Source organism: Grampus griseus (genome assembly GCF_964374135.1).
Source record: "Grampus griseus genome assembly, chromosome: 8".
NCBI lineage: Eukaryota > Metazoa > Chordata > Mammalia > Artiodactyla > Delphinidae > Grampus > Grampus griseus.
In genome coordinates, this window is record NC_139002.1 from 5,121,981 (window position 1) to 5,148,270 (window position 26,290).

At 43.9% G+C, this 26,290-nt stretch overlaps 1 protein-coding gene across 1 annotated transcript in view; it reads left to right on the top strand.

Moving 5' to 3' along the window:
- Nucleotides 1-4,808: 4,808 nt before the first annotated feature.
- The window catches only part of PRDM10 (PR/SET domain 10), an 87,736-nt gene continuing 66,254 nt past the window's right edge, over nucleotides 4,809-26,290 (top strand). The window contains exon 1 of the mRNA XM_082661065.1: nucleotides 4,809-4,928. The gene's annotated coding sequence lies outside the window, so the exon portion shown is untranslated. The remainder of the gene's footprint in view (nucleotides 4,929-26,290) is intronic.

A 26,290-nucleotide genomic window follows, 5' to 3' on the forward strand; every position in this document is an offset into this window, starting at 1 on the left:
GAGTATAGGCCAGTTATTTTGTAGAATATCCCTCAGTTTGGGTTTGCCCATAGAGTTAAGAGCTTCTGGTAGCCATATTGCAGAAGTCGTGTCCTTCCCAGGGCATCACATGCAGAGGCACTCGGTCTCAGGGTCCTATCCCTGAGTACAGTAACTTTGATCACAATGATGGTATCTGCCAACTTTCTCCACTGTAAAGTTATTATTTTTTCCATTGTAGTTGATAAGTATCTTTTGTAGAGCTATTTCAAGACCACGTTGATATCAAACCATCAAATTTTCATCCATTAAGGTTTATCCTCCATTGATCATTCTTGCTTGAAAAAATTTAATAGTTGTTATGGTTCCTGCCAAATGATCTCTCTTCTTTTCCCAGCATTCCTTTTTCTCTTTTTAGTTTGTTTTCTTCTGTAATGATGAGCTTTACCCTTTTTACTCACGGACTTTGGTTTTAACCTTTGTAGAGTCCTCACTCTGTTGCCAGCTCTGTGATGCATTAAAAAAAAGTGTTTTATGGAAAGCATGTACAACATTTTAGTTGTTTTTATTGGCCTATCTTATCTGCTATACTATTGGCAACAGATATCACTCTTCACCTCCCACTCTTTCTTCAGACAATTCTTAAGTTTCCTAACCCTCCCCTGAAGCTGCTATTGACAAATAACCAGGTACTTCCCCCTCCATCTTTCCAGGCCCACAGGTTATCTGTCTTTATCTTTCTTTACCTCTCAGCATCATTAGCTGCAGCTGATGACTGCAGCCTTCTTCAAGCACTCTCTTCCCTTGGCTTCTCAGACACCACCCTCCTCTGTTCTGTTTTACTGGCCTTCATGGTCTCTTTGGTTGGTTCCTCTCCTGTCTCTCATCTCTAAACTCAGCAGCTCCCAAGAGCTTAATCCTGGACCCTCTTGTCTTCTCTATAAACACTCTCTCCTTCATCTCATCCTCATTAGATGATCTCATCTAATTAGACTTCATGTAATCGTATGTATTGAAATACAATTCAGGGACTTCCCTTGTGGTGCAGTGGTTAAGAATCTGCCTGCCAATGCAGGGGACACAGTTTCGAGCCCTGGTCCGGGAAGATCCCACATGCCACGGAGCAACTAAGCCCGTGCGTCACAACTACTGAGGCTGCACTCTAGAGCCCACGAGCCACAACTACTGAACCCATGTGCCACAACTACTGCAGCTGTGCGCCTAGAGCCTGTGCTCTGCAACAAAGAGAAGCCACTGCAATAAGAAGCCCACGCACCGCAACAAAGAGTAGCCCCTGCTCGCTGCAAATAGAGAAAGCCCATGCACAGCAACGAAGACCCAACACAGTCAAAAAAAATTAATAAAAAAAAAAGAAATATAGTTTATAGGGGGGAGGGATACATTGGGAGATTGGGGGATTTATATATACACTACTATATATAAAATAGATAACTAATAGGAACCTACTGTACAGCACAGGGAAGTCTACTCAATACTCTGTAATGACATATATGGGAATCGAATCTAAAAGAGTGGATATATGTATATGTATAACTGAGTCACTTTGCTGTACACCTGAAACTAACACAACATTGTAAATCAACTATGCTCCAATAAAAAGAAAAAAAAGAAATACAATGTATAATCTGATGAATTCTAAAATTGTATTGCAGCCCAGATCTCTCCTTGAATTCCAACTGCTTCTGCAGTATGTCCAAGTGTATTTCTAAAAGATATTTCAAAATTGACATGACTATAATGGAACTCTTAATTTTCTAACCAGGTCTCTCCTCAGTTAAGCCATCCACATTTACTAGGTCACTCGAGTCTCAACTTTATGCATCGGTCTTGATCACTCTCTTGTCATCACTAGAAATGCCAACTCTCACCCATTCTCTTATTCATTTGCAAGTTCTTTGGCTTTACCTCAAAAATATATTTGGTATCCATACATTTCCCCCATTTACACTTCTCCTGTTTTAGTCAAGATCACCATCATTTCTTGCTTAGACCATATTGCAGCGGACACTTACTATCCTCCTTGTCTCCCGTTTCTCATCCCCTCAGCCAACATGATAAGCTTCCTAGGGCAGCCTGAGTTATCTTTAAAAACGAAACAAAACAAATATCATACCTTAAAACCTCTACTTTAAGTTGTACTTAAAATACAATAACAACTCCCATACTCTAGCCCTCAAAGCAATATATGATCTGACCCTTGCCTGTTTCCCCAAGTTTTCTTGCACCACTGTATTTCTTGCCCTGTGTCCTAGCAACTCAGGCTTTCTTAGGTTTTTCAGTGTGTTAGAGTGAAAGCTCTCCATAAAGGCAGGGATTTTTATGTGTTGTGTTTTTCCTTTTGTCTATAATGTTAATTGACCAATCTCAAAGCACCTAGGACAGTGCCTGGCGTATCATAAGCATTCAATGAATATTTATTCTATGGAAGAATGAATGAATAGGTGCATGCTTCCCCGCCTTTACATCTGCTGGTCTCAGACTGGAATGTTCTCCAAGATCTTAGCATGGTGGGCTTTTTTCATCAATCAAGTCTCAGCTCAAATGTTAGCATCTCAGAAAGGATTTCTTTGACACCTTTATTTAAATTGCCAGCATTCTCCTCCCCTTTGCATTTTTCTGCTTTATTTTCTTCATAGCACTTATCATTACCTGAAATCATCTCATTTATTTATCAATTTTCTTCGGTTGCCTCCACTAGAACTTAAGCTCCATGAGAGCAGGGGCTTTTTTTGTTTTGGTTCCCCATTCCATCCTCATTGTTTAGAACAGTGACTGGTAGACAGTACATACTCAGTACTTGTATACTGAAGGGAGAGAATTCTACTGTATGCAAATTTAATAATTAACTGAAACATTTATATAAAAGGCAGGTTACTGAGGCTCATTCCAAACCTTCTGAATAACAAAATCTCTGAGGTGGTGTCTACCTGTAACATTTGTGCACTCTAAAGTTTTAGGTCTAGGGAATTCCCTGGCGGTCCAGTGGTTAGGACTCTGCGCTTTCAGCCCTTCCACTGCAGGGGACACACGGGTTCAGCCCCTGGTGGGGGAACTAAGATCCTGCATAGCTGCGTGGCCAGTAAAGTTTTAGACAATTTCTCCAAGTCCGTGAGGCCAACTTGGGCCCTCCAGTCCAGACAGCCCCATTCCTCATGACAATTTCCCCTTTTGTGTTCCTTGCGGTCATTTCTGGTCAGACTTCAGTTGTGATGATCCCAATCCTTCAGAGAGGATGTAATAATGTTAAATCTCAAAACGGGGGAAATTCTCTCTAGGGGCCGTGGACCTGTCCACTTCTGGCATTGTTTGTCTACTCACAGCACCAAAAGAGAACATTCCAGTGACTCTCCTAACCAATATCATCTTTCCTAAGGCAACTGACTTTCATGTGTCTTTATATCCAGCTAAGAGTTAATAGCATCTCTCACTATAAATGTTAAGGTCTGCCTCATCAGACCCCAAATGTGCTTTCTTTTCAATTAAATTCAGCAAGTGTTTACTGACAGCCTGCACCGGAGTCTGTGGAGGAACAAGACATGGGTTAGTCATCAAGTTGCTTACAAGGTACTCAACAGTCCTGAAATTCTAAAAACAATGTTTTCCCAAACTTTCCCAGATTTTGTTTCCAGTTTTAAAAATAAACAGTAAATAGGATATTGTTGAATGAATTTGACATCCTCCGCTCGCCCACCGCCCCGTGTTTTCTATTCTTAGGTTTTTTGCTTAGTGGTACTTTCTTGGTTAGCCAATAGTTCAGCAATTTTGTGTATTTTATCGTCATTGATACTTTTATCCGTTTAAGATCTAGTGTGCTAAGTATTTTACACGTAAATCCCACTTTATCTTCAAAATAACGTAGCAAGTTAGATGTCATGGACAGGATTACGGCTCCCTGAAGGTCCAAAGGCTCAAGGTCTCTTCAAGATCTAGTTGCCATTCATATTAGGGGCGGGGAACTACAGGTGGCATCTTGCTGCAAAGCCCGAGCTCATCTCTCTGCACTGGGCTGCTTTGCGAAGGCAATTTTAAGGGATGGTACGATGTGGAAGCCTGAGGTTAAGAAAACAGTGAGTTAAGCCCTTGGTTAATCAGGGTTGAAAAAATCTTCACGTTTGTGAAAATCACTTCCTTTCAGCATAGTAAAGGGGAGAGGAGAGACGCAGCGCCGCACTCCGGGCTTCTGCCGGGCTGAGGTCAGACGCCGGGGCCGGCTCCGAGGCGCAGGGCTTCCGCGCGTGGCGTGGGCTCGGCTGGGCGCTCCGCAAGCCGGCCCGCTGCCGGGGCCCGCGCCGCCTCCAAGCCCGCGCGCCCTCGGCCCGCCGCGTTCTGGGGAGCAGCTCTCAGGACGCGGGCCCTCGGGGGGCGTGCAGCACCCGATGAGCAGCTCCTCCTCCCAACCTCGGGCACCGAGGCTGGAAGGCTCACGACCTGGGCCGCGGCCGCCGGTCCCTCCGAGCGGTCTTGACCCTGAAACCGAAGAGTCGACTTCTCTGATTGGCTTAGAGCACAAACGCAGGCGAGCGGTGCCTGAGACCCGCTCTTTGATTGGACTTGAAACGAACAGCAGAGCACGAAATAAAGAGGCCTTCCGTCATTGGGCCACTGTGTAAATCTCCTTTTAGCTTCTCCGCTGACTGAATAAGCGTCTCAGGATCTTCGTCATGAGTCTTAAATCTGGGCCTGTCAGTTCGCCCCAGCGTTACTCCTCTTCAGGCGAGGCATGGAGTTTACAGAGTTCAACCAATCACATAACGCCGAGATCAGGTTGCCAGGCAGGTTATGCTAATGAGGCCCCGCCTTTTATGCAGCTCCCACTCTGCGGCGGGAAGAACCACCTGGAGGTGGCGGGGGGGGTTTGATTTCCATCACCCCTAGGGAGAGAGGATCGGGGACCCGCTGATCTTCCAGCTCCCCTCACCCAACATCGTGTAAGTACCTAAAGGATTAAGGGAACCGGATAAGCCAGCGTCCAGAGTACCCCATCGACTGGGAGGGTGTTTCGTCTTTGCTTAGTCCCACCCAAAATGGCGCCAAGCTCTTTCCGCGTCTCAGAGCCCGGCCGGGGCCAACCGACCGCGGACCCGGGTGGGGGGGAGGACTTGATGGTGGTGGTGGGGGAGAAATCCCGGCGGCACCGCCCGATGGTACAGTCCAGTCGGGGCTGGGACGAGGCACCTCACTCGGGGTGGGGGGTCAAACCATCTGCACCTTCCAAGGGGAAAGGGGCAAAATCCCTAAAGGAGCCCCTCCTGGTGCTGCGTTCAGCCATGGCTCCGGCGCCTCTTCGCCCTGCCTTCCCTGCGCGCAGCCTCCCCCCTGCGACCCCCGAGCGGCTCGCACGCTCCGCCGGCCGCGCGCACCTCTCCTCCCCTGCCCGCGTTGGTTGGGCCGGGACGGCAGTTGGGCGCCCTGCGCACTCCTGCGGCGGCTGTTGGGCGGGCGCTCGGGGTGCGGCGGGCCGTGTTGGCCGGCGGGCGCGGGGGCGGCGGCTGGGCCCGGAGCTCGGGGACGGCGGGCTCCGTGGACTAGGCGCCCTGCTTTGTTTTGGGAGGCCGCGCCACCGTCCTGCCATTGATTGCTGGTTCCCTGTCCCTTACGCACAAGTTGGCGTCCCGGGACCCGGCGAGGCCCCGCTCGGAGGGCGTGGGGGTGGCCCGTTTGGGTCAGTCGTGGTGCATGGTGTCCTCCGTGGGCAGGGCGCAGGCCGAGGTCCACTTGCGCTCTGGGTCGAGTGCAGAGGCGCGAGCCCGAGGCCTTTGGGGAGCGGGTTGGTGGTGCACGGTTGCCAGCCGAGGGTCAGCTTTCCTTAAGCACTTTAGCCCGTGACCACGTATTAGGTCCTCCACTAAGTAAAGTGTACGCAGCGCTTTGGAATAGTGCGTGCGTACGTGCTTAGCCTTGCTTGGCGGATTGGTTGGGTTTCGATCCATTTTCAATCTATGTTTGTGTAGGTCTAAGCACAAAGCGGGCTGGTTTGGGGTCTGCAGTCGAGGTTCGGCGTGTGAGGAGTCCCGCCCAGCGCGGCCCTGTGCCATCTGCGCCGAATCCCGTTCAAATCTTGCCTGGCTAATCGTCCCCAAAAGTTCTTTAAACTCAGAAGCACTTAACGTTCATTAAAAACAAAATCACTCGTGACGCTCTGCGGCCTCTGCCTCAGACCCGCTCCTTTGTTTCTCTCTCCACCTTTTGCTGGAAGCTCTTTGAGGGCAGGAAGGTACATTGCGTGTTTTTGGTATCCTTCCATCCACTCCACCCCCCAGCACCGCAGCAGCTTGAGGAACCGTACTTATATGATGCTCTAGAATTGAAAAAGCAAAATTTAAAAAAAAAAAGAAAAATTGGTGGGGGCAAAGCCATGCTTCAAGCAGTGCTGATGCAATCTGATATGTTTACAAAGTGACTTCTGGGTTTACTTTTGCGGTACGCGGGCCTCTCACTGTTGTGGCCTTTCCCGTTGCGGAGCACAGGCTCCGGACGCGCAGGACCATCGGCCATGGTTCACCGGCCTAGCCGCTCCGCTGCGTGTGGGATCCTCCCGCACCGGGGCACGAAACCGTGTCCCCTGCATCGGCAGGTGGACTCTCAACCACTGCGCCACCAGGGAAGCCCCCTGCGTTTACTTTTTAAATGAAGTGAAATTGACAAAGTGAACCGTTTTAAAGAGAACAATTTAGTGATAGATGCGTATTTAAAAATTTTGGAGCGAGACTTTTTTCCCACCTGTGGCTCTTCCTCACTTTATTCCTTGAGCACCCACTCTTGGCTCTGCTCTTTTGTTTTGCGAGGGCGCTAAACCTCTGTCTTTTTCTAAATAAGCCATTTTTAGTTTTCTAGTGTTTTGCGGCGTGGTCCACCACGCGTTAGTGTACTGTATATGTGAATATAATACTGTATAGTGTACTGTATATGTGAATATAATCGAGCATGTATTATAGATAAGGGAAAGCCCACGTCTTCAAGGGCCCTCAGTGCTTTTTAATAAGAGTTTATCATGGTATAAGGGATAGTGTATCAATCCAGTGTAATCCTAAATTGGTTGGCACTGCCTCAGTTGCCACTTGTCTGAATTTATTTTTTTCTTCTAGTTTTAACAGTAGTACATGATCATTGTAGAAGACATAGAAAATATAGAACAGTATAAAAAGTAAAAATTAGCTGAAGTACAATTACCAGAGATAATTTCTACTGATATTTTGGTATGCTTCAAATCTTTTTTGTGTGTGCATATAAACAGTTTTACAAACTTGGCACATGATATGTGGTTTTCACATCTAGGTTTTTTGTTTTTTTGTTTTTTTAATGTAAATAGGTACCTAATGACGTCACTGATGATTTTCCATTTTCAGTAGTTTTCCCCATTACTTGAAGGGGGCATCATGAAATCCTCTGAACTAAAGGAATTATGAAATTTGATTCATTCTGTTTTTCACAAGCAGAATTTATTGATTACTGTTTAAATTTATCATAGGTAACCTAATGGGATAGGTTTCTGAGTAACAAGCAGAACTGTTCCAAGAGTTGAGAAATAGTGAACTGTAATTTTGGTTTCCTTAATAATTTTAAGCACTGGTGAACACATGGTAACTGCATAATTTCGTTTGGTGCAAATGATAAACTGTTAAACACCCTGTCATTGCAATGTTGGAATTGTTTAGCCAGAGTTTGTTTTAAAATAGAATGCTGATGTACTTTGACCTATTGCCACTAAAATACACAGTCTTCCCCCACCCACCTCTGTCCCAGAGAGTGTAGACACACCCTGCCCAGCCTTTTGTGTGGTTTTCACAAGCAGAATTTATTGGTTAAACAATAAATGTATTGTTTAACTTTATCATAGGTGCTTTAATAGATTAGCAAATGAGCATTTGGTCTCCTGTCTAGAAGGGGCCAGCGAGTTAAGAAAAAGGAAGTGTTTTACTATAACCAAATCTTTGCAGAATGGTCCCACTGGATTCTCCAGGGGTACTGGGTAGGGGCAGGAAGGTGAGGGGGGAGCTTTTTCTGACTTTATTATATTGGTCATTCTCTGTTGAAGCCTTTCTCTCCCTCTCTGGCCTTATACTGTTTACATGAATTACTGCTAAAAGGTGTCTGGCCTCCTTCCTTTTTTTATTCTCAAAGTTATAAGCCTAGTTCAGGACCTATGTGGACCTGGTGCCTTTCCAGCTTATTTCCTTGCAGCCCTACTGTGACACTGATATTTAACTATTAGGACTGAAACATTACTTCCACTCCCTTTCCAGAGTCCGTCAGGGGCTTTGGGCTTCCAGTTGCCTAGACCTGTGTAGATTTTAAAGGTTCAGGTTGTGGAAAGCAGCTGAAAGTAGGTTCTTTTTGGATAACTTTGAAATATTTCAAAGAATTGGGGTTGAGGAAACGGAGAGGGAGGTGGGAGGCTATAGATTATACCAAGTCACAATTATAGCAAGACTAGTTAAAAATGTGGTGAAAACACTCATTATAAAATTATAAAATCAGTAATGTGCAACGCTTTAAGAACTCAAAACATACAGATTGCTATTGGGAAAATAGTCTGTTATTGTTTGTTATCCATTTCTTAGTTGAACTCATTTATTTCAGCATCAGAACATTGGAGCTAAATGCTCGCTTTTTTTACCCACATCCTTCACTCTCACGGTCTGGCTCTCATGGTCTGGCCTGTTTCCCACTGTCCCTCAGATCTGTGCTGTCCGGTATGGTTACCAGTAGCCACATATGGCAGTGAAGCACTTGAAAAATGGCTAGTGCTGTGAGTGTGAAATGCATGCCAGATTTTGAGATTTGGTATGAAAAAAAATGAAATATTTCAATATCTAAAATATTGATTACATGTTGAAATGATATGTCGCATATCCCATGTTAAATAAAATCCATTACTGCAATTAATTTTGCCTGTTTCTACTTTCAACAAATGTGGCTGCTAGAAGATTTAAAATTATGTATGTGGGTTGCATACGTGGCTGCCTGATTTGTTCACTGAACAGCCACCTTAGGCTTAGTCTCATGGGGGAGGGAGTGCTCCCAAGTGGCAGTAAGTCATCATACAGTGTCTTATCTTTTTATTTCTATAGTTTCAGCCAATAGATGTGTCTGATTTCTTTTAGTGCTTATCATAGCTCTCACAGAAGCATTATTATTCTTTTGAAGAATACCTTAATCTCAAAACCATTTCCAGGTAATTGAGTTAACTGTTACTGAATAAATATTCAATTAATCATTTGAACTTAAAATAATGAAATGCCATCTGTTAAGCACATAATCCATTAAAAAAAAAAAAAAAGTTGAGGATTTCCCTGGTGGCGCAGTGGTTGAGAGTCCGCCTGCCGATGCAGGGGACGCGGGTTCGTGCCCCAGTCCGGGAAGATCCCACATACCGAGGAGCGGCTGGGCCCGTGAGCCATGGCCGCTGAGCCTGCGCGTCCGGAACCTGTGCTCCGCAATGGGAGAGGCCGCAACAGTGAGAGGCCTGCGTACCACAAAAAACAAAACAAAACAGACAAAAAACAAAACAAAACAAAGAAGTTGAGCTAAGTATAATCAGCTGAATTTTCCCCAGTTTGGTCTGCTACTTACTCACTGATTTTTACAATATACTGTTTTTTCAGAGATTTAAGAAATATTTCTGGGAGAAACTTGAAATTGAAAAAATCAAGCTCATAATTTTTTTTTCTCCTGTGATTAACAAAAGGCCACAATAGTTTGCTTCTAAGTGTGGAACACTTTGGACCAGCTCATGGGACAGCTATCCTTTTAAGCACAAAGAATCATAACGTACAGATAAAATCATATTCTTTTTATACCTATATTTGAAAACATTGACCGTATTGCCCTTACGTACCTTTGTGGATGTGTTTCTTTTTACTACCCTGTATGGGGGTTTGATACGGTGTCAAATTTAACAGCATGGGCTCTGGGGGCAAAGGAACCTAGATTTAGAGCCCAGCTTTATTGGCTGGCTGTGATCTTGGGCCCATTAGTTAACTTCTGTAAGCCTTAGTTTCTTTATCAAATTATTAATCTAGTTCCTTAATTATTAATGGGGATAATAATAGTACCAACCTCAAAGACTCCGTGTGAGAATGCCTGTTTTCACTGTCCACAGCGGTAAAAATGGCTCAGTTAACTGTATACTGATTTTGGATATTCTATTTCAGCCAAACTAGTCTTCTCACTGTCCCTGCAATTCTGGGGTTTTCCTTCATGTTTTCACACCTTCATTTCTCAAATGGAATGTTTGTTCCTTTCTGCCCACTTCTCCCTCCTTCCCCAGTTCTGCCCACGAAAATCCCATCCATCCTTCTAGAGCAGTGGTCAGTAAACTTTTTTGGGTAAAGAACCAGATAATAGGGACTTCCCCGACGGTCCAGTGGTTAAGACTCAGCACTCCCAATGCAGGGGGCACGGGTTTGATCCCTGGTCAGGGAATTAAGATCCCGCATGCTGCACTTCAAGGACCCCCCCCCCCCAAAAAAAAACCCCAAACAAAAAACAAACAAACCAAAAAACCAGATAGTAAACATTTTCAGCTTTGTGGGCCGACAGTCCCTGAAGCAACTACTCTCGCCCCCTGGTGTGAAAGCATGGCCATGTTCCAATTAAACTTTATTTAAGGACCCTGAAATTTGAAGTAATATAATTTCCATGTGTCACAAAATATTCTTCTTTTGTCTTTTCAACCATTTAAAAATGTAAAACCATTCTTAGTTCACAGGCCATACAGACAAACAGGTGTCGGTCTGCCCTGCCCTGGAGCCAGGTGAAAGCCGAGGTGGGGAGGGAGGCGGAACATCTTACCTGAAAGGGATCCCTCTCGTCTCTGAATGCCCTACAGGATTTTTGTACTGCTTTGTAATCATTGTAACATTTATTGAGTGCTTAATTAGTATCGCATAGCAACTATTTGTGCTTATTTCTTGCTTCCTGAACATATTGTAAATTCCTAGAAGCTTTGGATATTTCATAGTCCCCTCATATAGAATGCAGTACAAAAGTGCCTTTCACTTACTGGGCTCTAAAATGTTTGGAGGAATAAAGGAGTGAATACAATTAACATAAGACATTAGAGTGAGCTCTGGAATTTTCCTCCCTTTTCTTCAAAATTCTTATTTTTGGATGCAAATCTCACCATTTTGTTGGCATTGCTTGAAGATTTTGAGGCCAATCCGCTAGGGGTTATTTTCAGTCTTGCCACAAACCATGATTATAGGCAACCTTATCATCATGTTCTTCTGATAGAGGAAGACTATAATCCTTTGACTAATTATTGCTTTGTGTTTGACTGACTTTGAAGTGTCCTTTCTAAGACACCTGTTTACATTTAATCCTTACTGTGCGACAGTGACAGACGGCGTTTTAACTACTTTACAAATGAGAAAAAGGAGGCAGTTTAGTGAATGATGTGGGTGGCGGGAGCAGGGTGTCTGGGTCCTCAGTCCTAGGCAGTGATATGTATATTTATGAGATTTCAGCCTCTTACTCATCATTTATTCATCTTCTCTTTTATTCTTTTTCTCTTGAAGTTGATGAATTGAAAATATTCTGGGATTCTGGGGAATTCCCTGGCGGTCCAGTGGTTAGGACTCGGTGCTCTCACTATCGAGGGCCTGGGTTCAATCCCTGATCGGGGCGCTAAGATCCCACAAGCCGTGCAGCACGGCCAAAAAAAAAAAAAAAGTATTCTGGATTTCCAGTACTTCATAATTTGATAAATATAAGGACTAATAGATGTTTAGGACTTGTTTATGTGACATACAAGTTTTCTCAAGTATGTTAAACCCTCTGAAGTGAGATATGACATAACCACAAAACAATAATTCTAGAATTAAAACTAAATTATGGAGCAGTAATTGTGCTTTTTTAAAAAATTAATTAATTTATTTATGGCTGCGTCGGGTCTTCGTTGCTGTGCACGGGCTTCTCATTGCGGTGGCTTCTATTGTTGCGGATCACGGGCTCTAGGTGCGCGGGCTTCAGTAGCTGTGGCTCGAAGGCTCTAGGGCACAGGCTCAGTAGTTGTGGCGCACGGGCTTAGTTGCTCCGCGGCATGTGGGATCTTCCCGGACCAGGACTCAAACCCGTGACTCCCGCGTTGGCAGGGGATTCTTAACCACTGCACCACCAGGGAAGCCCAGTAATTGTGCTTTGATGAACTTTGTTTCATTTAAAAATTTTAAGAAAGTTGATATTCATATTTATATATACTTTTCCCAAACCTTAGGAATCTCATCAAAAAATTATATCTTTTGGGCTTCCCTGGTGGCGCAGTGGTTGAGAGTCCGCCTGTCGATGCAGGGGACGCGGGTTCGTGCCCCGGTCCGGGGGGATCCCACATACCGCGGAGCGGCTGGGCCCGTGAGCCATGGCCGCTGAGCCTGCGCGTCCGGAGCCTGTGCTCCGCAACGGGAGAGGCCACACAGTGAGAGGCCCGCATAGCTTTTTCTACATCATTTAAAAATCATATATTTTTTTCTGATTTGTGGTTTTTCAACAAACTGTAGGAGAAATATTTTAATTCTAACAAAATATGTATAAGACCTTTACAGAAAAAATTCTGAAACTTTATTGAGTGACTCCAAATAAACTCTAAATAAATGGAGTGACACTGGTTTGAGGATTGGAAGATTCAATATTGTAAGACATTGATTCTTTGGAAACTGACTTATGGATTTAATGTAATCCCAGCAAATTGAAAAAAACTAGACAAGCTGATGAAATTTTTGCCAAGGCCCAAGAAAAGGCAAGACACTCTTGAAAAAGAAAAAGAAGTTGGAAACCCTTCTGTTCCAGAGATCAAGAGCTAAATAATTAAGACAGTGTGATCCTGGCACCGGGTTAGAGCAGTAGACCAACTGAACACCCCGAGGAGTCCGGAAACAGTCTCACACACATTCAGACACTTGATTTATGACCCAGGAAGCATGGCAAATAAAAGGCCAAACAGTACAACTTTTAGAAGTTGACATAGGAGAATATGTTCATGACCTCAGTCTTGAAAGGGTTTGTTTTTTTTTTAAGATGTTTTTTATTTAAGATGTTACCTGCACTAACGGAAAAATGGGCAAAAGTCTAGAACAGGCACTTCAGAAAAGGAGAGATCCAGATGTCTAATAAACATACGAGAAGGTGTTCAGCCTTGTTAATAATCAAGGAAATGCAAATTACAACCACAGTGCCGTGTTACTTTGAGCGTAAATTCAAGTTGGCAAACGTGTACCTGACTGAAAGTCGGCAATACCAAGTCCCAAAGCTTTTGAGCAATAGAACAGTCATACGTGGCTGGTAGGAATAGAAACTGGTATGACTACTTAGGAAAACCGTTTGGCATTACCTAGAAAGTCAAAGACAAGCAGACACCAAAGCCCAGCGACTCCACTGTTAGAGAAGTTGATACACATGAGAGAACCAGGAAGAATATTTGGGGTAATTAATTTTCCTGATATGAGTTGATTCAGTTCATATTTGAGGGCTGTTATGTTCTATACACAGGTAGCTTTATTTTGGCACAAGGGTAAATAAATTATTTATATTTTTTCCCTCTCTACTGGGGAATAAAATAATATCTAGTGTGTTCCTCATTTCCTAAAACAATGCTGGGCACAGAATAGGCATATAATAAATACTGTTGTGTTTTTAAAAACTATCATTTCAATTCTTATAGTGGGTACCCTTCACTATAGCTTTGTAGTTACCTTAACTCTGGCTGTTGACTAATTTGCTCAATTAAATCTGTCTGCGGGTTTGGTAAATTACAACCTCCCCTGGTTCCTTTGAGATCGAGCCTAGCCTACTGATTGCATCATCTGGTGGGAGTCCGAGGAGACAGCACAGTGCTGCGATGCTTGGGTTCTGGCAGCTTTGCTGGGAGGAAAGCTGTGCAGCAGAGAAGGGAAAAAGATGTCTAAGCTCTGTAGTGAAAGGGATCTGCGTTCAAATCCCGCTTATCAGCGCTATGGCCTTGGACAAGTAATAATTTTTCTTTTTTTTTGCGGTACGCGGGACTCTCACCGCCGTGGCCTCCCCTGTTGCGGAGCACAGGCCCCGGACACGCAGGCTCAGCGGCCATGGCTCACGGGCCCACCCGCTCCGCGGCATGTGGGATCTTCCCGGACTGGGGCACGAACCCGCGTCCCCTGCATCGGCAGGCGGACTCTCAACCACTGCGCCACCAGGGAAGCCCAAGTAATAATTTTTGGTTGTTGTGAGGATTAAGTGGAATTGAGTATTTAATAAGCCACAATGCCTGGCTTATGATGGGAACTCAGTAAATGGCAATGACCATAATTATTACTATGCCAGTAGTTGTTTGCTTAAGTAACATTGAATTTCCACAGTATGTTTTCAATCAGTTGAACTATGAATATGCTGATTTTTAAAATAAAGAGCTGCATCTGTTAGGGGATTCTAATTCTGTGGTCTTGGACTTCCCTGGTGGCACAGTGGTTAAGAATCCGCCTGCCAATGCAGGGGACATGGGTTTGATCCCTGGTCCGGGAAGATCCCACATGCCGCGGAGCAGCTAAGCCCATGCGCCACAACTACTGAGCCTGCGCTCTAGAACCCGCGAGCCACAACTACTGAGCCCGTGTGCCACAACTGTTGAAGCCCACACGCCTAGAGGCTGTGCTCCGCAACAAGAGAAGCCACTGCAATGAGAAGCCCGCGCACCACAAGGAAGAGCAGCCCCCGCTCGCCACAACTAGAGAAAGCCCGCACAACAGTGAAGCCCCAATGCTGCCAAAAATAAATAAATAAACAAAAAAACCCTGATTTTGTGGTCTTAACTCATTTGACGTGTAGCCTATATCTGAAGGAAGTGGTCTGGTAAGTGTTTGCAAAGCGTAGATACGGCTGAGCTTTCTAAACAGGAATGGGATGTCTCTCTTTATGGGAGAAAGTGCTAATCACATAGTTTTAAAATTCTATCCGTTTAAAGTTGAAATACACATGTTATCTAGTGAAATACATTAGTTGTGAGAACCCTTGCCTACAGTTAAGACATATTTATTCCCCAATGAATTGTTTAACAATGAAAATATATTAAATTGTCTTTTACTTGGAAAGACGACTTTTCTGGATAAGATACCTTCATGATCTAATACTTAGCATCATGAGTTAAATAGTTACTAACATTTGGAATACACTCTATACCATTGTAGTATACTGTAACAAACATCCCACTCTATCTTAACAGTGAGGCTGAGTTAGGTAAATCAGGTGTTATTATTCCAGTTGTCAAGAAAAAGAACTTGTCTCACATCCAGAATTTTCCCACTACTCTGTACTGAGAAAACACTGTAAGAAATGTCCTGGCTTGTAGAAGACACCTCTGAATACCAGGCCAGTGGTGGATGCTGGCCTTTTATAGTAGTTTTATTAAGATGGAGGAGGTTGAAATTAGATTATAATGTTAATTATATGCCATTAATATAGAGTTTTTATGAAGGCAGTAACTGCCTCACTATGTCATCTGTCTGGGCTCACCATCTTGTTAATTAAATGTTTATTTTTGACCATTCTGTGTTTCATATTTAACTTTGCAAGCAAGGGGCTGAGGTTGAGGAATGAGAATTTGAAAATGAACGGAAGATGAGGCCCATATTACCTGTTCACAGGGGGACTGAATTGGATACAAAGGGAATTACTTCAAACCAGTGTCACTTTGCTTCGTAGTCCTGGGGCAGAGCCATGGTCCAGTCTGTTTGAACAAAAGGCTGTGCCTATTTCAGGAGTTGAGGTAGAGTGAATGAGTAGTTACACTGTCTTCTCTTGTATTATATCCAAAATGTTAAATTATGAAAATTGTGCCCTAGAATAATTTCTTCTAAGCAATTTTAATATTCTTTTTTTTCCAGTTAAAACATTTTAAAGCGCTTGAATTTGTTGAGGAAACAGCTTAGTACTTGAGATTATGCCTCTTAACATTATCTAGTATTTTATCCTAACCTGGATTTGTGATTGTCGAGTCATAGTTACCACCCAGAACCCTCTGTAAGAAAGGCTTTCAGGGCCCCAGAAGACCCACCTGCAAGTCTCCTATTTAGTTACTGCAATTGCTAATTCAACAAAGAGCTTGTGATATGTGGACCAGATAGCTTTCTTTGTACAGGTGCGCCCGGGCCAGAGATTGTATTTGTACCCTTGCCAGTTCTCTTGTGAATAAATGCTACTGTTGAGAAAGGGAGGTGGAAGGATTGTGCTCAGAGCTATGTCATCCATTATCCGTAGTCAGGAAACATGGATGCTCCATATTATTCGATGAGTCATTTGTATTAATCTCTCAGTCTTCAGATGTTCCCCATTAATCCGTATTTGCATACAAAGCTTATTTCCAATATTCCTGGTAAGTGCACGGAATGGATTTGCTTGTTATCATGTAGTGAAGGGAAGCTGGAAAATCAAATGTGCATGAGAGTAACCTGGTTGGCAAGGAGGACCACCTGAACTAACAACCACACAGCCTTTTCCGAATTCTAAGACATTCACACCACAAACATATTAGAGAAGCTGGTAAGTTGCATATTTTGAAGAAAGGTGTAAGGATTCTTGCTAAATTTTTGCTTAGTAACAAAAAAGAATCTCTTTTTTTGAGCAATAAAGGTCTATGAATAACTTTTTTTTTTTTTTTTTGCGGTACGCGGGCCTCTCACTGTTGTGGCCTCTCCCGTCGTGGAGCACAGGCTCCGGACGCACAGGCTCAGCGGCTGTGGCTCACGGGCCCAGCCGCTCCGCGGCATGTGGGATCTTCCCGGACCGGGGCACGAACCCGCGTCCCCTGCATCGGCAGGCGGACTCTCAACCACTGCGCCACCAGGGAAGCCCCTATGAATAACTATTAATATCATGAAGTTGGAATAAGAATTCAGAGCTCTAATCTTTGCCCAGTGCTTCCTGAAGGCAGTTCTTGGCCTCAGTATAATCAGCCCTTCATGTTACTTCTAGAATGATTTTCCAAAAGATGTTACTGCCATGATAAAATATTTTTCTTCCCTTGCTGTGTAAGATTTAGCCAGATCTGGTTGACTTCAGAATCATCTGGAGAGGTTTACGAACAAAGCTTCCTGCTCTTCCCCTCGACCTTTGCAATTGAGAGAATCCAGAATTTCAGGGGGGAGGCTCTGGAATTTGTCTTTTTGCCTAGGTCCTTAGGTGAATCTGATAAAACCAGGTTATAAACTTTGGGAACTGTAATTCTTCAACTGGAAGTCTTTTGTAGATCCACCCTAACTATGGTTTGAGGCTTTTCTCTCTTATAGTCCCTGAGCATATCCTCAACTTCTCTTGCCTCTGGAACTTCCTCAAGCTGTTCCCATCAGAAATGCCATTATGTTTGCTCCAGTAGCAAGTATTATTCTCTCTCTTTCTCTCTGTATCTATCTCCCTATATAGAAAGGTTCTTGATGTTTATTGCCAGATTGCTTCCTAGAAGGTTTGCATTGATTTAAATGCCCATCTTTTTTTCTTAAAAAAAAACCCAACAGCTTAATTGAGATATAATTCACGTACCATACAATTCACTCAGGTAAAGCATACAATTCAGTGGCTTTAGCCTGTTCACAGTTATACAACTATCACCACAATCAATTTTAAAATATGTTCATAACTCCAAAAGGAACTCCACCTCTTAGCCATCACCCCTTAATTCCTCATTTCATCCCAATCCCTGGGCAACCACTTATCCACTTTCTATCTCTGTTAATTTGTCTTTTCTGCATATTTCATATAAATGGATTCATTCAATGTATGGTCCTTTGTGACCAGCTTCTTTCACTTAACAAAGTTTTAAAGGTTCATTCTTATTGTAGCATGTATCCGTATTTCATTTCTTTTTTTTTTTTTTTTGCTGCGTAATATTCCATTATATGAATGTACCATATTTTATCTCTCTGTTCATCAGTTGATGAATGTTTAGGTTGTTTCCACTTTATGGCTATTATGAATAATGCTGCTATGAATGTTTGTGTCCAAGTTTTTATGTGGACATATGTTTTTATTTCCCTTGGGTTTATTATATCTTGGTGACAAATCTCTGGGTCATTTGGTAACTCTATGTTTAGCCTTTAGAAATTGCCAGACTGTTTTCCATAGTGGCTGCAGCATTTTACATTCTTACCCAGCAGTGTATGAGGGTTCCAGTTTTTCTGCCTACTCACCAACACTTGCTATTATCTGTTGCTATCTCAGAATTTTGAATGAAATTGAGAAGAATAAAGTATACTACAGAACTGAGCATAATAGAAACTAGGATATCCTTAAAAGAGGCAACTTTGTGTAGTTAGTGGTCATAAAAGATCTTGCCAGTGTTAAAGATATAGATTAATATTTTGCTGAAGTTGAGGGTGCATAAGCTATGTTCAACTATAATTCTGAACCTCCATATACTATAGATTTTCTTAGTTGGAAAAACCTTTCTTGTTAGTGGAGAGTTTACAGTCTGTATGATTTGAATTTCAAGAATGTTCCACTTACACAATAGCAGGTGAAGAGCCAGAGGTGCTTAACCCTAGGAATGAACATGCATTGTTAAGGTGTATTAATAATTAATATCAGTAACTGGGGCAACCACAACCATGAACGTCTGCTACTGTTTCCCAAGTGCCAGGTATGGTGTTCTGTTTCATTGATTTCATGGCTTCACATTATTATTTCATAGTTCTACCTTAGCAAGTGGATCTCTCATTGTTGTTCCTGCTCTATAGATGAGGGAGTTAAGGCTTGGGAAGTGAGGTGACTTGTCTCTGGTCACGTAGTGAGTGGATGGTGGCTGAAGAGCGTGAACCCAGGCCATCTGACTCTGGAGCTCTGTTCACGCCGCCATGCTAGAGATGGGGGAAGGGGACGTGGGGTGGTAGTAGGCTAGCGGAAGGTCCTGGTAAGGCACCAGGAATTGTGTAAGGACTGACCATGGCTCTACAGGAGGGAGGACTGTCCAGCTGTGATTTCCGACGGTTCTGACGGTCACCCCTGAACCTCTGTCCATCCTGTTAACTAAAGCAGGTTGGAGGCCCCAGGGGAGGGGAGAGATGTACATTCTAGTTCCCAAACTGCCCTGCCACTAGCCTTGGCTGTGCCACCTTGAGCCTGGGTTTATCCCCTGTGAGGTTGGCTCCTCTTAATACCTGACCTACTGTGACAGTGCTGTCATGGGCATGACACAGGTCATGCCTACAGAAACTGCAGAAATTCTACAGTCAGACGTCAAGATCTATTCCTTGGGTTGTAATACGTGGACTTCTCAGAGAATTTCTTTTAATACCATATTTGACCCAGTGTACTCTGTGTTTATAAGGACTGATTTTGATTTGGGAAGCAGCTGAGTTCCATGGACCTTTGCAGTCTTATAGTTGGCGTGAGTTCAAGTTCCCTCAGAATATTCGGATTTGCTAGTTTATGGTACTAGATAATGTCTTGAGGAATTTGCTTTCTCCCCCTCCATGTTTCTTTCTTTCCAGCTCATGAAAGTTCAGTTATAAACATTGATATCATACATATACTTAATTTCTTAACTGTGGAAGTAGTTGTGCACCATCATTTTAATGCTGACACATTTTTTTATTTGTGGGAATTCATCCTAAGAGTGTTTTGTTAAGAAAGCGGTTCCCTCCTAAGGCAGGAGACTGGACCATGCGTTCATTCCAGAAGCATTTGTGGACCCTCTGCTGTCGGCCGGGTTCCAGGTGCTGAGGGCCCTGCGTTGTCCCATTGGGTGAGGGCGCTCTCGTGCAGCTGCATTCCCCCGTGGCGGGTGGCAGGGGACGCAGACTCTGCACAAAATGCGTGCATCTCTTAATTGATGGTACATGCTTTGCAGAGTGTGAAAGGAGAGAATGTGGAGACAGGGAACAGAAAAGGCCTGCTGAGGAGGTAACACTGACCCTGAAATCTGAATAGGGAGGAGGAGGTGGCCATCTGAAATGTTGGCCAGAGCATCCGGGTGGAGCCACTGCAAAAGCCCTGAAGGCTGGCCTGAGCCCTGGGAGTGTGTAAAGCTAGAAGGAGGAGAGGTCTGCCAGCGCAGCCTTTAGAGGTCGGCCAGCAAGTGAGCTTGTGAAGGAAGTGCCATAGAGGTGGGAGGAACCAGGACAGTTTAGTGTTAGGAGGTGGAGAGAAGAGCTTAAGGAGGGTGTGAATGCTCCCGAGGTCAAGTGAGCTGAGAACCTGGAGGGAACCTGGGGTTTGGCTGTAGACTTTTAAAAGGTGCAGCCTTGCAGGGGGGCAGGGTGGTGTGTTGGCAAGGGTGGAAGCCCAGTTGGGGAGGGAATGTGGGGCGAAGAAGTGAAGGTGGGCTCGCCAGCTCTTTATTGTGTGTGAGAACAGCAGAGAGAAGTAGGTGAGCAGGAAGGTGGGCCCAAGGGAAAGTTTGTTTTTACTGTAAACATTTTGTTGAAATATAACACGTTTAGAAAAGTGCACAGTAAAGATAGGAGATACTGTGCACATTTGCTGATGTGAGTGTTCCAGTAGGGAGGGAACAGTGATGCTGCAGAGGAGTGGGTGTGGGGAAGCGTGCAGAGCGGTGCAGCCCCTGAGGGGACCAGACGGACAGGCTGCCCAGCAGCCCAGGTGGAGAGCCCTGGGCTTGGGTCAGACTGGGGACGTTTCCTCCATTGCAGTGTATGAAGAAGGAATATTTAGTTTCAAAGTTGGGAGAATCACATTTTAATAACAACACAATATTTTTAGATACTGCCTATATTCCGAAGCTTTCTCATTGCTTTTCTGCTCCTTGATAAATCAATGACCTATTTAATGATTCTGGGTGTATCTTGATTATACTTTGTCATATCAGATGTGTCATATGACAGTTTTTTCTTACCAGGGGCTACCATTACTGGTGTCCACAAGTTCTCAGATTTTGATAAACACAGTCACAAGGTCAAAGGGGAAATGTTTTCACAGTCTCATCCCCCTGGGATTGCCCTCAGTTTCCTGCCAAGGCAGCCAGTTCTGAATGGTCAGACCCAGGAGAGAGGGGATGCTTATTGAAACGTGCCTGCATTTCTGCACCTGCTTTTCCCCTTGGAGCATTTTCTGATTCCCAGGAGGCTGGGAAGCTGGTTGGAAAGGGCTACTAAGAGACAAGAGAAGCAGGTAGTGCTTTAGGCTACTTTGTGGGGCTGGAGAGATAAGACATTCCAGGTGAAGGGCTGCGAAGGCCGGCTCTGGTTTTCCCCTCAAGCTATTTGTAGACTAGGCTGTACTGGCCGGCAGGCTAACAAGTCACCCCCGAAGCAGCTGAATAGCAGAGTGGGATTTTGGTAGTTTCACTTTGCTGGGAAGAAAAAAATTGGAATTCCGGGCCCACCAAGGAAGAGGCTCCCTAGGAAACACCTACCTGGAAATTTCCGTTGCCACTCCCGGAAGGTCAAACCTAAGAGCAGACTCTGTCTTGTAGGCCTGCAGAAAGTGCCGACCAGCCTGGAGTCAGCTTGGTGGGGTGGAGGGCCCTTCTGCAGCCCGCGGGAGGATGGGCAGAGGGTGGAGGCCGGCGGAGGCAGGTGGCCGCTCCCAAAGGCGCCACAAGGCTTCCAGACGCTGGTGGCTTTCTGTTCCTTGATCCACATGCCTTTACTTTGTGAACCTCCCTCAGGTCAGACGCTAATGATCTGTGTGCTTCTCCGTAGGCCTGTGATACACTGCGGTTTGAGGTTTCCACCTGAAATCTTGTAAGAGCAGAATGGAAGACCCCTGATAGAGTCCTCTTTGGAATCGCTTTCACATTTTACCAGCCAACCAGCTATTCTTTGTAAAAAGGAAAAGGCAAACATCAAGGTCTATCATTCTTTAGAACTCCCACTGAGTGCTGCCTCCTTTTGAATTCTCAAAGATATTAATGTAGAATTGTTGGGCTAAGACCCCCAGCATGTCCTTAGCCTAGGTTTTTCCTTTCTTTGAGTGAATGGTAAGAGTTCTTTTGAATGACTTGATGGGGTTCAAATGCATTGCTGACAAACTATCAAATGGGATGGGAGGATCAATCTTTGTGTTTTTTTGGTGCATGAAAAGTTCTTATCTGAACTAGGAAAATAAAGCCTGTGTTTCTTGGGTTGACACAAAGAAAGATTTGCTTGCATGCATCTTTTGAGGCATGAAGAAAGGAGTGCCACAGCCCTGACTGGAAAAAATAACCTTCTTTCAAAGAAGAGAACCCTTAGTTGATAGTGTCTGAAGCCCTTTGTGTGCACAAGAAAAGTAGGAGGAATCATTGCCTAATGTGGAGATTTCTGTGGGAGAAGTGGAAGGCAAAGGGCCACAAATGGAGAGGCAGAGATGGCCGAGGTGACGGTTGCAGGCCTGTTTGACACACCTCATTCCTTGCTTGCTGTTGTCATCCTGCGTTTTCTACTCTGTGTTTTTTTAAAAAACCTTAGTTCAGCTCTCTTCTGGTTACACAGTGTTGTCCTTGTTTATGGCCAGAAACAAATTAGGAAAAGTTACTTAGGATATATTCTACAGCAGTTTTTATTTTAATTTAATTTTATTTAATTTATTTATTTTTAATTTTTGGCTGCACCGTGCGGCTTGCGGGATCTTCGTTCCCTGACCAGGGATTGAACCCAGGCCCCGGCAGTGACAGCACCGAGTCCTAACCCCTGGACTGCCAGGGAGGTCCCTCTACAATAGTTTTTAGACTGTAACAGGTAGTTCAGTCTCATAATATTAAAAGTGCAGCTTACACCGACGCTTATCTGCCATTCTCCCCTGCTCACGACCCAGTTTCTGAAGGTTTTTTCTGGAGTTTTTTTCCCCAGTGGCATAAAATTTTATCTGGAGTTTTTTTGCAGTCTTGTGCTTTTCACTATTTGCTTCATTGCCAACACTTATAACAAATGTAAAGTGTGAATGGCATCGGTGGAAATACCTGGAGGACCCCATTATGATCACTTCTTCATCCTTTATCTTTACCCTTAGACCTCTCTGCTTATATGGAAATATTCCAAATCCATAACTGCTTAATTAAGAACCCCTTTTTTATTTGGAACCTAGTCAAAAGTTTATTATTATAATTTTAACAATTTGTTGAAAGCCTTTCTGAAAGCTTGTTCCCTGATTATTTATTTTTTCAGAAGCGTTTAGTTCCTTAGGTGTACTTCCCTTCACTGGAATTGTGCTTACTTTATTTCCTCGTGGAATTAAAAAAATGATATTTTAGTCCTACTACTCCGCCCTCACTTGTAGGTTTCCAGGAGCTCTTTAGCTGGGGTCATAGTAGCCCCTTAAGATGGAATTGGGCTCCGACAAACGGAGGGACCTCAGGCCCACCAGACCCAGGACTGCGGGTGAGTCATCACCCTGTCTGTGGTCACTTGGTCCTTTGTGAACTGTAGCCCGGTCCTGCGCTAGCCCTCCCCCTGGCCCCCGGCTGGGGTGAAGCTCGAATAAACAGTGTCTGCCAGGGCGTGGGGCACCTTGCTGGGCAAGGAGAGGGTGTTGCAGATAGTTTTCACTCCTCATTTTCATTTTTTCTCAATGGAGATACTAATTTGTTGTGAATTTTTAAAATTGAGAAACTATGGGATGGATTATTTGGGCTTCCCCTTTTCAGCAAGAATGGGGAATTTGTGTTGAAATCTGTATACGTTTGTTATTTGTCCTTTGTTACTTCCTCTACCAGTTCCTGTTCACCATGTAGAACCAAGTTCAGTTTTTTTTCCCTTCTGAGTTCCAAAACTATTTCTTCCAGAAATCAATGAAATGTAAAATCTCAGCTTGCCATTCTAAATGAGTGAACATTGTGGAAGCCTTTTTTGTTCACATTTAACTAATTAATTAATTAACTGAAGTATGGTTGATTTACAATGTTGTATTAGTTTCTGGTGTACAGCAAAGTGATTCAATCATGCACATATGTATCTAGAGTTTTTCATATTTTTTCCATTATAGGTTATTATAAGATATTGAATATAGTTCCCTGTGCTATACAGTAGGACATTGTTTAGCCATTCTGTATATAATAGTTTGCATCTGCTAATCCCAAACTCCCACTCCATCCCTTTCCCCTCCCCCTCCCCCTTGGTAACCACAAGTCTGTTCTCTAGTCCATGAGTCTGTTTCTGTTTAGTAGATAAGTTCATTTGTGTCATATTTTAGATTCCACATATAAGTGTTACCATATGGTATTTGTCTTTCTCTGTCTGACTTACTTCACTTAGTATGATAATCTCTAGGTCCATCCATGTTGCTGCAAGTGGCATTATTTCAATTCTTTTTTATGGCTGAGTAATATTCCACTGTATATATGTACCACATCTTCTTTATCCATTCATCTGTCGATGGGCACTTAGATATAGTAGAAGCCCTTTATTTCCAGTCTGCTTGGTCTGATTTTATAGCTCTCACATTTACTGTAGCACCTCAGTTGTGCAGTGGTGACCAGCTGTGCAGAGCAGAGCGCTCGTTGTGATTCTGTCCTGTTATGTCTTCTGAATCATGAGGATATGGGTTTAAACAACTTTGTCAGCTGTCGTGACATTAAATCAGCTGAAGGAGTTGATGAGTGATACTTCTCAGACTGGTGCTGGCGCACGGTGGCACATCCTGTCCTGAGCTTGGTCTTTGAGTGCTGTCTTCCCTCGGGCATGCCATGGCCACAGTGCCAGAGCGCTGAGCTGGATGATAGCTTCTGTAAAACGGAAGCTGCCCGAGACGAGTGGTTCCCAAAGTACCCTCCCCCGAAACAGTAGTGTTCTAGAGCTAGACCAAGGTGTTTTTTCATTTAAATAAAAATAAAGGATAGAATTTTCTTTTTTTTTTTTCTTTTTTTTTTTTTAGAATTTTCTTTATTTTGAGCTTCTGTCCCATGAAATTTCATTAACTCTTTGTTGCTATTACTGCCAATCACCTTAGTCAGCACTAGGAGGTGACAAATGAACAAGTAGCAAAAAAAGTTAGTGGAAAACTTGGGAAGACCTAGTCTTGCTTAATCTGATAGTTTAAAAAAATTATAAAATGAGCTTGGATGTGATTTTTATATAGCTCATATAATGGAGCCATTTATGCTGGAATCTTAACACAGGTCAAGTAATCTTAGTTTATGGAACGAGAAGCAGGGTGGAATGGTGGCCACCACATGGGCTCAGTAGCCACATGCCTGGGCTTCTGGGCATCACAGCTCTGCCACATAATAGCTCTTACCAGCTCTGTTACCCTGGGCAAATCACTTAATCTCTCTCTTTCTCTGTCCCTCACCTATAAAGTAGAGACAATAATGTACCAGCTTCATGGGTTATTGTGAAGATTAAATGAATCAATACATGTAAAGTACTTAGAACATGCCTGGCACGTAGTAAGTGCTATACAAATGTTAGCTAATATTGTTTTGTGACATAAAAAATATATATGTTAATGTTTCATGGTGCTTGGCAAAGAACACTGTGGTCCTGTCTTGTGAACATATTTGAGAACCATGGGCCTGGAATTTCTCTTCTAGTTCTGCAATTCTATTATTCTGTGTCATAGAATTGGATTCCCCATAATCTTTCTTTTCCATTTTTATGTTAGTGCTTTAATGAACATGTTCTTCTTTTTTTTCCCCCTTTCTACATAGAGTGAAATCATTCTTACCAAGTGGAATCTAATCTTAAATATGACTTCAGAAGGTGTCCTTTCTGTTTCTTGACATAAGGGTGTTTTTGTATCGTGTACATTAGTTACAGTCGTTTTCTACTGTTACACAGCTAATATCCTTCCGTTCTTTATCCTACGGATGAGAACACTGAAGCTCAGAGAGAGTAAACCAATTGTCAAAAGCTAAGAGTGGCAGATCTGTGATTTTAAGCCAGGCTGTCTGAATCCCGAGCCTGCTCTCCTATAAGTACGGCAAATCCAAGTTGCGGTTCCAGTGGCTGCGTGCCTATTCCAGTAACTAACCTAAAGCAAGCTCAGGCAGCATTCCCTTAAATGGAGACGGATTTCTATGTGAGCATTCCTGAAGGATGCTCTTTTTATACTTGGGTCAGCAAAAGTCACCAGATAGCTGTGCCTGTTCATTCCAAGAAAGGTGAAAGGCGAAGCAAACAAAAACAAGCAATTGCTTGTACATCAGGCCAGAGAGCCTCTGGGCCCAGCCATTGCCTGTTTGACCCGGGAGAACCCTCCTGTCGGTGCACACTGCTGCCCTAGGCCTAAGGGGAGGTGCTGGCTGGCCTCCAGGCCTTGGTGTCTGTTCCCCGCCCAGCCTTCTCACGTGCCCTGAGGTCTCCCTACCACTGGCCGCGCAGGGCTGGCTGCTGAGTTTGTGCACTGCGGGACGGTTGTTGCAGGCTGGGCAGCAGGAGCGCAGGGAGAGAAGGAG